This window comes from Pristiophorus japonicus, chromosome 13, assembly GCF_044704955.1.
Source record: "Pristiophorus japonicus isolate sPriJap1 chromosome 13, sPriJap1.hap1, whole genome shotgun sequence".
Classification (NCBI taxonomy): Eukaryota; Metazoa; Chordata; class Chondrichthyes; family Pristiophoridae; genus Pristiophorus; species Pristiophorus japonicus.
This window is the reverse complement of record NC_091989.1, coordinates 123,855,517-123,867,556: the sequence shown is the minus strand read 5'-3', so window position 1 is coordinate 123,867,556 and position 12,040 is coordinate 123,855,517.

Below are 12,040 nucleotides of genomic sequence, written 5' to 3'. Positions count from 1 at the left end.
ATCGTCCACGTACTGTAGCTCGACGACAGAGTTGGAGTGGTCCCCAAGCCCCAGCTCTAGCCCTAATAGACCCCAATAGGGGGTCTTAAAGACTTAAATCCCCACCCTAACCCCAACCCCGCGAATCGCAAAAGTTCGTGCCTACCTCAGGCCTCCTGCCACACCACACATCGGCGGCTCCCGGCTGGTCCTCCTGCGGCGACTCCTGCGGCTTGGGCCTCCCAGCTGGACCTCCTGCAGCAGCTGGATGATTCGATGCGACCTGGACCTTTCGGCTGGACCTCCTGTGGCGACTCGGCATGTCCTGGGCCTCCCGGCTGGACCTCCTGCAGCGGCTGGACGACTCCCCGCGATCTGGACCTCTCGGCTGGATCTCCTGTGGTGACTCGGCAGGTCCTGGGCCTCCCGGCTGGACCTCCTGCAGCGGCTGGACAGCTCTCCGCGATCTGGACCTCTTGGCTGGACCTCCTGTGGCGACTGGGCTGCTGGAACTGGCTATCGGGCCTCCACCTCCTCCCCCGCCCCCATCTGGAACTCTCCTTCCCCACTGATGGCCTGGTCTCCTCTCCAGCATGTGGTGAGTGCAATGGCTGTGACCCCCTTGCCCCCCCCCCATTCTGAACCCCAGTGCACCGCTGGCCCCCCCCAATGCCTGCCCGCAACCAAGCCTTGGACCACCTACCATCAAGGGTGCTACCCAGCGCCAAGCCTGCAGCCAACACCTTACTGTAGGCAATTGGGCCCATATATAGATAATAGTAGCATTGTGTATGCCATGCAAGGTTCTGAATTTAACACTATTGAGTGAGAAAATGACCTAGGTGTTATAGTGCATGAATCTCTTAAGGTTCCCTTCCTGTGCGAAAACTTTCTGCCATTTTTCATACATTGCAACAGTGACTACATTTCAAAAAGTGTGTCGTTGACTGTAAAGCGCTTTGGGACATCCTGAGATTGTGATAGATGCTATATAAATCCAAGTCATTTTTTTAAAGTAGCTAACTGGTCATGTGGTCAGATTTAAACAAAAACACTTTTACAGACTAAAACAAAATAGTTCTCAGGAGAACAGGGATATGTATCAAGCTCAGCTGACCGCAACAAAAGCTGCTATCATAGAACTAAAATGTAATTGGAGTAGATGATGTGGAATCTGTATGGGTAGACCGCGGGACAACATCAAACAAGAAATTAGGGATGCGTGCAATAAAGGTGGCTCAACCGTGGCTAACGAGGGAAATTAGGGATGGTGTTGAATCCAAGGAAGAGGCATATAAATTGGGCAGAAAAAGCAGCAAACCTGAGGACTGGGAGAAATTTAGAATTCAGCAGAGGAGGACAAAGGGTTTAATTAGGAGGGGGAAAATAGAGTATGAGAGGAAGCTTGCTGGGAACATAAAAACTGACTGCAAAAGCTTCTATAGATATGTGAAGAGAAAAAGATTAATGAAGACAAATGTAGGTCCCTTGCAGTCAGAATCAGGAGAATTTATAATGGGGAACAAAAAAATGGCAGACCAATTGAACAAATATTTGGTTCTGTCTTCACGAAGGAAGATACATATAACCTTTCGCAAATACTAGGGGACCGAGGGTCTAGCGAGAAGGAGGAACTGAAGGAAATCCTTATTAGTTGGGAAATTGTGTTAGGGAAATTGATGGGATTGAAGGCCGATAAATCCCCAGGGCCTGATAGTCTGCATCCCAAAGTACTTAAGGAAGTGGCCCTAGAAATGGTGGATGCTGTGGTGATCATTTTCCAACAGTCTATCAACTCTGGATCAATTCCTATGGACTGGAGGGTAGCTAATGTCACATCACTTTTAAAAAAAGGAGGGAGAGAAAAAACGGGGAATTATAGACCGGTTAGCCTGATATCAGTAGTGGGGAAAATGTTGAAATCAATTATTAAAGATGAAATAGCAGTGCATTTGGAAAGCAGTGACAAGATCGGTCCGAGTTAGCATGGATTTATGAAAGGGAAATCATGCTTGACAAATCTTCTACAATTTTTTGAAGATGTAACTAATAGAGTGGACAAGGGAGAACCAGTGGATGTGATGTATTTGGAATTTCAAAAGGCTTTTGACAAGGTCCCACACAAGAGATTAGTGTGCAAAATTAAAACACATGGTATTGGGGGTAATGTACTGACGTGGATAGAGAACTGGTTGGCAGACAGGAAGCAGAGAGTAGGGATAAACGGGTCCTTCTCAGAATGGCAGACAGTGACTAGTGCGGTGCCGCAGGGCTCAGTGCTGGGACCCCAGCTATTTACAATATACATCAATGATTTAGATGAAGGAATTGAGTGTAATATCTCCAAGTTTGCAGACGACACTAAGCTGGGTGGCGGTGTGAACTGTGAGGAGGATGCTAAGAGGCTGCAGGGTGACATGGACAGGTTAGGTGAGTGGGCAAACACATGGCAGATGCAGTATAATGTGGATAAATGTGAGGTTATCCACTTTGGCAGCAAAAACATGAAGGCAGAACATTATCTGAATGGCGGCAGATTTGGAGGAGGGGAGGTGCAATGAGACCTGGGTGTCATGTTATATCAGTCATTGAAAGTTGGCATGCAGGTGCAGCAGGCGGTGAAGAAGGCAAATGGCATGTTGGCCTTCATAGCTAGGGGATTTGAGTATAGGAGCAGGGAGGTCTTAATCAGTTGTACAGGGCCTTGGTGAGGCCTTACCTGGAATATTGTGTTCAGTTTTGGTGTCCTAATCTGAGGAAGGATGTTCTTGTTATTGAGGGAGTGCTGTGAAGGTTCACCAGACTGATTCCTGGGATGGCAGGACTGATTTATGAGGAGAGACTGGATCAACTTGGCCTGTAGTCACTGGAGTTTAGAAGAATGAGAGGGGATCTCATAGAAACATATAAAATTCTGATGGGACTGGACAGGTTAGATGCAGGAAGAATGTTCCCAATGTTGGGGAAGTCCAGAATCAGGGATCACAGTCTAAGGATAAATGGTAAACCATTTAGGACTGAGATGAGGAGAAACTTCTTCACTCAGAGAGTTGTTACCCTGTGGAATTCTCTACCACAGAGAGTCGTTGATGCCAGTTTGTTAGATATATTCAAGAGGGAGTTGGTTATGGCCCTGATGGCTAAAGGGATCAAGCGGTATGGAGAGAAAGCAGGAAAGGGGGACTGAGGTGAATGATCAGCCATGATCTTATTGAATGGTGGTGCAGGCTTGAAAGGCCGAATGGCCTACTCCTGCACCTATTTTCTATGTTTCTATGTTTCTATAATAGTGGATAACTGCAGTAACAATAGTAAAAGAGCCATTATGGACTGCAAAGGGCTGTTGAAGGATTCCTCAGGACAGATTGACGTGGACTCCCAGGATGTGGAAGTGGTTTTGAATGATGACCTTCCATGGGTCTTCACTCCAGTAGACAATGCGCAGGTACCAATAAGACAGTGTACAGCGACTTTAAAGTTTAAATTGTAAACGTGGATGCGGAATTATCCTGGATATAAGGCAGGTGGATGGAGTTAAGATACAGATTAGCCATGATCCCATTGAATGGTGGAACAGGCTCAAGCGGCTGAGTGGCCTACTCCTGTTCCTATGCTTCTCTGTTCCTAAGACAGAATAAGAGGACTCAAAACAGATTAGGCTGCTGGTCCTGCTGACATTCACCAAGGGTACTCAAAGAAATGGGAACTGTGCTCAGGTAGCCCTTTGCTTATATATTTAACAGCTCACTACGTCTAGAACTGTTGTCATGGAGGGAGGGAGGCCTATGTGGTGACAATATTCAAAAAGGTCAACAAGGCAGAACTTGGAAATTATAGACCCAGTAGCTTGGCTTGGTTGAAGGAAAGTTGCTCGAAGGGAACATTAGAGATCCTCTGTATGACCTTGACTGAGATGGGGTTATTATAGACTTTCAATGTGGCTTCTGGAAATGAAGTTCATGTCTTACCAACCTGACTGAATTTTTTCAGGTAGTTAGCAGGTTGATGAGTGTATGTAGTCTGGTTGAGGTATACCTGGATTTTCAAAAACCTTTTTAAAGATGCCATATAATAAGCTACTTAAGAGTCCTGTGGGATTGGTGTGCAGGTAAAAAAATTGGTTGCATTCTCGTAGACTGAGAGTTGTTATTGATGGTAGTGGTTCTGCGTGAAGACCAATTACTAGTAGATTCCTGCGATCATTGCTCTTCACAATCTTAATAAATGATTTGGACAAAAGCATTGAGGGAACTGGCTACAAGTTTACAGATACAAAGAATATTGCAAGTATTAGAACCTTAGATGAATAAAAATAATTACAATCAGATCTAGATGCAATAAGCCCATTTCTTGCAGTGTCATTTTAATATTAGCATTATGCAGGCCATTCAAGGTTCTGAGCTTAACACTATTAAATGTGAAAGTGATCTAGGTGTTATAGTACTTGAATCTCTTAAGGCTCATGATCGATGCCGTGAGGCTGCAGCAAAAGCAAATAAACTATTAGGATTAATATAAAGCATTGTATAATCATTGTATAAAAGCTTGGTTGGGCCTCATCTAGAATATTTTGTTTGGTGTTGGTTCCCCGCATACACTAAGTGATGTAGAAGCCATGAAAAAGGTTCAGAGGAAAGCCAGTAGACTAATACTTAGCTTAAAAAGCTCAGTTACCACTTTTGGCTTAAAGTGCTAAATAAATGCAAGTACTTCTTTGTTTTCAAAGAGCTCAATCAAATCAAATCAAAAGTCTAGAACCATTGTCATGGACGGAGGGAGGCCTATGTGGTGACAATATTCACCGGATGTCCCAAAGTGCTTTATAGCCAATGAAGTACTTTTTGAGGTGTCGTCGCTGTTGTAATGTAGGAAATAGTGAAAGGATTAAACTATCCATGTGGGTACACTATTTGAGTTGGATAGGTTGGCCAGGACATGTATGAAAGTTATGTAAGCATAGAACTAGGTTAGATGTCTGGAAGTTTTTCTTTTGATAGAGGGTCATCGACCTCTGGAACAAATTGCCAGCTAGGGCAATGAATATGGATCCACAGCAAGGGTTCAAAAGAGAGCTGAGTGAGTTACTAATTATATTCAATATTGCAGCTTAACAAAAGGAAGATGGGGCATTGGACGATGTGTTTCATTGATGTGAGACTCCTGGAGCAGGAGATGCCATTAACTTGTACGAATGATGTCATGGTTATTAACCCTACAGGATGAATGCAGCCTTCCATCAAAAATGCGGAACTGCACAGTATGTATAGATAATCAATATCCACTCTGACAGCTGCTGCCACCAAGGCAAGTACAGAACACAACAAAAACGCTCATAAACTACCATAATATGTATTATAAGTAGCAGATGCCATGTTGTGACTTCAAAGCTGCAATGTTGTCTTGTTTTTGAACAAAGACTTTAAATTGATGAACTGTAATCCATCTGTAGTTGTTCTTGATCACTGCACATAATAGTGTCCTAGGAATCACAAAAGGGTAAAAATAATGCTGTTTTTCAATTGGGAGCAAAAATAGAGGACTGCTGTGACCATTATGAAGCTTTTCTGCATTAGCATTATTTGCCCTTTGAAATCTTCCACGTTAAAAAGACAGCTTTTTCCTGCTCTAACAATACGCACACAAAATATATAAATATATCCACTTTATTATTCTGCAGAAACAACACAAAGAATTCATGCGGTTATATCCCAAATATATTCTTGGACACGTTGCCTCTTCTTTCCCCTCTTGAACCATCTTATTATCTATTATTTTGACAGGTTTCAAAAACATAACCAGATTTTGTTTTATTGGGCATAAAAATAAAATCTCTCCCTCTGAATGGCTTCCAATCATCCCCTCAGCCTGTTTTCTATCTACTATTATTTTCTTGTCCAATGCAGCCTGTTTCCTTCAGCAACATTTCTTACTGACAGGCATGGAATGCACTATTTGTATTATAATTGAATCAGAACAAAATAGGTCCAAAACAGACTTGAAGGAAAAGTCACATTAAAAGTGTGCCAAGATGCCACTGACACGAATTACTTTTGCAAAATACAGTTTAATATAGCCATTCTAGGAGAATACAAAGAAGCTGAACGTTCTCTGTTGTTTGATAGGGAGCTGCCTTTATAGGATTGACCCGAAGTTCCCTGGAGTCTTGCACCATTCTACGGCACGGGATTCCTTGAATGGCACTAAAGAAAGAGGAAATTATGGAGTAAGTAACTTAATAATACTCCATAATTTCTGGGACTTTTGCGCCTCTCCGCCATTACGTCCGCCAAAAATCGTTAGAAAGTAATTATCATAAAGCCCCCTCTCCACATTGAAATTAGTGGTGATGGCCATTTTCCTCCATTTAAGCCAGTTTTCACACCACTGCTATTTGACTTAAAAATGGCAGCGGCAATATTGACTTTACAACGTGTTCATTGAATCAGACTTTTACTCTCAAATGACGCTGCAATAATTTTAAGCTCCTCAGGAATGTTCTTCCTTTCAGAATACAAATAACAACACCCTCTGAGCCAAAGGCATTGCCAAGAAAGATGTTTCAGTAAAATACCTGAAGCTGGAGCAATTAGTTTGTGTGGTTCTAATAAACATCCACTAAAACACCAGAAATCCATTTTCATTAACTGGTGTATGTTTATCAGCCCTTTTAGAGTTCAAACTAGAACCAGCTTCAGAGAACATCATTTAATGGCCATTCTGTATAAGCTTGCTTTTTAGAAAAAAATGAGATTTCAATAGACCTTACAGCTCAAATGAATCATGAAATTATTCAATTAAAATAAAGTCAAATAAAAGAAATGCCACACTAGCAGCATTCCTACTTTTATATTTTTTGTTATCATTGTAAAAAATGAAGCAGTTTAATGAGAATTACAATCTAAAGTAACTTTTATTAAAAAATGTACCCGGCGATCAATTCATTCAACTTCCAATGTAAACCTACAGATTCTGACCTAGCTTCAGTATAATTCTGCACACATGATATTAAAAAAATCAAGTCCAATTGAAGAAAAATGAAGATGGTCGTTATCAGTTGTCTACCATAAACCTAAATCCGTTTATTGGCCATTGGCCACAAACTTCTGATCTGCCACTATTCGTTGTAGCGTTTCAAATCAATTTTCCAGTATAATTTGCGTCAATTCACGATTGGAGGATCAAGATCTAACTTATGGCACCAAAATCGCCGATGCAGGAAAATCTGAGATTTGGTTCTGAGTTCAGTAAAACCATCGTTGCTGCTTGCTCCTCATGGGGCGATCAATCAGTTTCTGGCTGTATATGCATTTCAAATTTAGTGGAATTAAATGTTATAATATTGTAGAGACATAAATGCAAAAGTTATCTTTTAATTTATTTTTAACCCATTGAATCTCAAAAAGACCAGCAGGATTAAAGTGGAAGAATAAGTGATGTATGCAGAGAAAAGTTACAGACTTTATAGAAAATAACACAAGAAAAATTGGCACACATTGCTTATATGTGTCCAGTTGATATTTTCTGATTTAGATAGTGGCACTGCAGTGCCCACACAGAAGGTATGAACACCATAAGTGAAGCTTAATGGACCAGCTGGTCTTTTCCTGCCCATCGTTTTCAAATCTATAGGCCCTTCTGACAGCTGGCTGTAAGGTTTTTACCTCAAATGATTACAGACATCTCAACCTTTTAAAAAAAATTGTTCCGGGATGTGGGTGTCGCTGGCAAGGCCAGCATTTATTGCCCATCCCTAATTGTCCCAGAGAAGGTGGTGGTGAGCCGCCTTCTTGAACCGCTGCAGTCCGTGTGGTGAAGCTACTCCTGCAGTGCTTTTGAGAGGGTGTTTCATGATTTTGACGCAGTGACGATGAAGAATCAGTGATATATTTCCAAGTCAGAATGGTGTGTGACTTGGAAGGGAACTTGCAGCTGATGGTACTCCCATGTGCCTGCTGCCCTTGTCCTTCTAGGTGGTAGAGGTCGCGGGTTTGGGAGGTACTGCCGAAGAAGCCTTGGCAAGTTGCTGCACTGTATCTTATAGATGGTACACACTGCAGCCACGGTGTGCTGGTGGTGGAGGGAGTGAATGTTTAGGGTGGTGGATGGGATGCCAATCACGCAAGCTGTATGGTGTCGAGTTTCTTGAGTGTTGTTGGAGCTGCACTCAACATAATGCCTACTGGACATGAGGCAAAAGCACAATACTGGCAGTAGCTGTCAATCGCAGACAGAGAGACCATAAGGAAGGTTAATGCAAGAAGTGGAGGGGAGATTACACCAGTGCTCTACTGAGGCTGATTGTTGAGACAGAGAAAGATTTAGTCTACATCTAAATCATGCTAACCCTCAGCTAAAAGTGCTTGCTGTAGAAACTGTGGCCTGAATTTTTATGGGGAAGTCGGGTTGGGAGTGGGAGTGCTCCGAAGTGGTGGGGAAACCTGGGAGAACAGCAATTTCCTATGCAAATCAGGCCCTGCCGATAAATTCGGCAGAGCCTGCGGGAAACCACCCTCAGCCAGTCAGATTGAGAGGGCACTAGACTGCAGAGAGGAGGGAGCAATTCTGTGGGGGGTCCAGAGGTGGGGGCGGCCAGAGGAGCAGGGAAGGGGCAGGGGGGTTTGATAAGGTTCTGGGCAGGACCAGCACAGGGAGAGGTGGTCAGGCAAGGATTGGGGGCCGGAGGAGCGGGAGTGGGGGGGAGGAGGCCACATAGGGGGATTGGAGGCCTGGGGGGGAGGGGGGGAGGGATTCTGATTGCAGGAATTTGGTTAGGTAGTGATGCTGGATCCAGAAGGTAAGTGTAAAGGCATTTATCTACTGGATGCAGTAGTCCTTGCCTTACTTTAGCTGGCAGGTTTCACGAGGCCTGCAAAACCCGACCAGATACAGTTAAATTCCAAATGGAGGTTAAAGCAGAGGCTTGCCAGCCTCATTATAATATTATGACCCACCTCCTGGGAGCGGGTTGGCTGCTCGGCCATTCCCGCCTCCGTTAAAACCGGAAGTGGGCGGGTTAGAGGTGGATTCTGGTCGGGATTCAGATTTTTAACACTTTAACTACCTCCATGCCCCCAACCCACCTGATTTTTTAAGTTTTAAATTCCCCCCATAGTAAAGTACTAATATTTCTCACTTTGAGCACAATTTTTTTTAATCTTAAAAACAAATGATTAAGACTTCCCCCAGGAATTTCCTCAGGGATTATTCTCCTGAACTTTGGCAGAAATCTCAGATAAATTGAATAAATGGGGTCTGGGCTGAATTTCCATTGAGGTTGCGGCGGGCGATCGGAAGGAACTTCTCGGTGATATGTTTTACATAGGCTGCGCTAAGTTGTGAACCCTATGACATTCATCAATTCGTTTTATAGTATTTACGTTGCTTTTAGCAAACATCGATCATTGTACAAAGTCCTCCGGATTTGGGTGGATTTTCAGTTTCTATGCAGCCGGTGCAAAACATACAATCATAACTGTGATGAGCTGCTCCTATTTTTTAAAATAGAAATTACGATTGTAGCTCCTCTATCAAGGAAAAGGCTAATTAATTCTTATGTGTTGCGTCATGTGTTAAAGATAATCAAAAAAAGAAGCACAGTGTTTCAATTATAGATTTAGGTAAGAAAAATACAATGGAGAACAGAAATAATTACTTTCCATCTATCTGAAGCTAATAATAATGAATCCTCTTAAATGTTTTCACATTTAAATGAAATGTTAAATTATGCAAAATCTGTGAAGCAAGACCACTACCAATGCAGTTCTGCAAATTTTGTGAATGACGCCTTAATGAATGTAAAATTTTACAGCAGATATTCTTTCTGAAATAGCAGGTAATTAATTCACCATGAGCAATGTTTAAAAAAAACTATACTAAGCCGTAATCATATATGTGTAGTATTTAATAACCACGTCATAACTCTTCAAAGCACTGTTAAAAACACTTTGCTGTTGTTTTCTATGCGTCACCAGCTGTTATTCTGCTTGATAGATATCATAGTCAGTTGCTTAATCCTTTCATCAGCATCAATGATACACAGTTAACTGCTATTAATGCTCTCTTAGTGGTCAAGACCATTCGATACAAATGGTGTTCTCAAGCCTTCTAGTGGCAGAGAAATGAGCCCTGTTATATAGAATGATCAGCTTCCGAACTCATTGAAAAATGAAATATTACTGTTAGCAGACCTTGAACAGTTCCTACACAGGAGGTGAGGAGGTCTGATGGGATTGACCACAAATGGAGCTGGTGTAGAAGCTAACTAGTAATAATTTTCCCCAAAGCTTTTTTTTTGGCGTATTTGAAGATTTACTCCCGTTTTTTGGGGGCCGAAGTACGCCAAAAAAAAAGTTCTAAGTTTCCCCACTGGATTTCTTCATTTTAGCGCGGCCTAACCTGTCTTTAGTTTTGGGATGGAGCCTTGATCTGTGCCAAAAAGATCGGGTTGCCATGGTAACTAGGGACACAATGCGAGCTGAGGCTGCAAAGTGAAACATACAGCCAGCTCTCAACACATTAAAACACATTGCATCAATTTAAAAACACGTTAAGATATATTGCAGCAACTTACCTGCCGGTCCATTCCCCCAACCGCTATATAAATCTCTCTCTCTCTCTCTCTCCTGCACTTACCTGCACTTACCTGTACCGATTTCCTTACCTGCGCCAGTTTCTTTAACTCTCCAGAAGGTTTTTCTGCAGAAGCCACATACACTGGCCTAAGCAGAATTGGAGTAACTCTCAGCTGGCCAAACTTGCTTAAATGGCCAGAATTGGTGCGGGTGGCAGGTTACGCCCCTTTTGGCTGAAAAAAAAACATAGCTAAAAAAAATTGTATCTAACTGAGTTACGCTGGTGCAAATTGATTGGGAAAACTGTGATTTTTTTAACTTAGGCCAAAAAAAGCAGCCTGCTCACAAAAAACAGCCCAAATCACTGGGGAAAATTGAGCCCAATGAGACGTGCCTCCTGAAATTAGATAAAATGACAGACTTTGTCTGCCTGAACAGTGGGAAGAATCTCCTTTAGAAAACATTCTTAAAGATGCTTAGAGGGAAGAAAGACTTGCATTATTCTGAATGGTTAAATGGAACTCCTCTTACATTTCTTCATGCAATTTCTGCTTAACTGTAATTCCCTTTAGGTTACAGAATATTTTAGCATGATTCAAAAGAAAAGAACTCTCAAGTCTCAGTAAGATTTTTCATCATCATCATTTAGATGTTATATTATGGGGAGAATTTAGTTTGAAGAGACTATTATATCTTGGTTACACTTGTTTCTGGTGTGCAGAGAACAGAACAGTTCTGGGTTGAGCAGAAGCAGAGACATAAATTTCCTAATGGCTTCTTCCGTTCCACTGTTGTAACTTTAGGAGAAGTTTGGCGGGAGAAGTCCAGAGGAAATTCCTGACCATGCTTTAAGCTAGTTATACTGACCCTTCTAAACATAAGACACTACTACATCAACAGCTGCAACAGAAACAACCAACATGCATCTTAATGTAGAATATCAGCGCAAAGTGCTTCACAGAGGCACAATCAAAAAAAAAGATGCCAAGTAGGAGATATTAGGAAGGGTGATCAAAAGCTGGGTCAAAGTGCTGGGTTTTAAAGAGGATCAAAGAAGGAGAGGGACATAGAGATACAATGGGCTTTAAGGAGAAATTCCTGAGCATGGGTCGAGGCAGCTGGAGGTATGGCCTCCAATGTACTTCCTTGGCTGTAAATATTTTGAGACATCCGGTGGTTGTGAAAGGCGCTATAGCAACATAGAAACATAGAAAATAGGTGCAGGAGTAGGTCATTCGGCCCTTCGAGCCTGCACCACCATTCAATAGGAGCATGGCTGATCATGCAACTTCAGTATCCCATTCCTGCTTTCGCTCCATACCCCTTGATCACTTTAGCCGTAAGGGCCACATCTAACTCCCTTTTGAATATATCTAACGAACTGGCCTCAACAACTTTCTGTGATAGAGAATTCCACAGGTTCACAATTCTCTGAGTGAAGAAGTTTCTCCTCATCGCGGTCTTAAATGGCTTACCCCTTATCCTTAGAC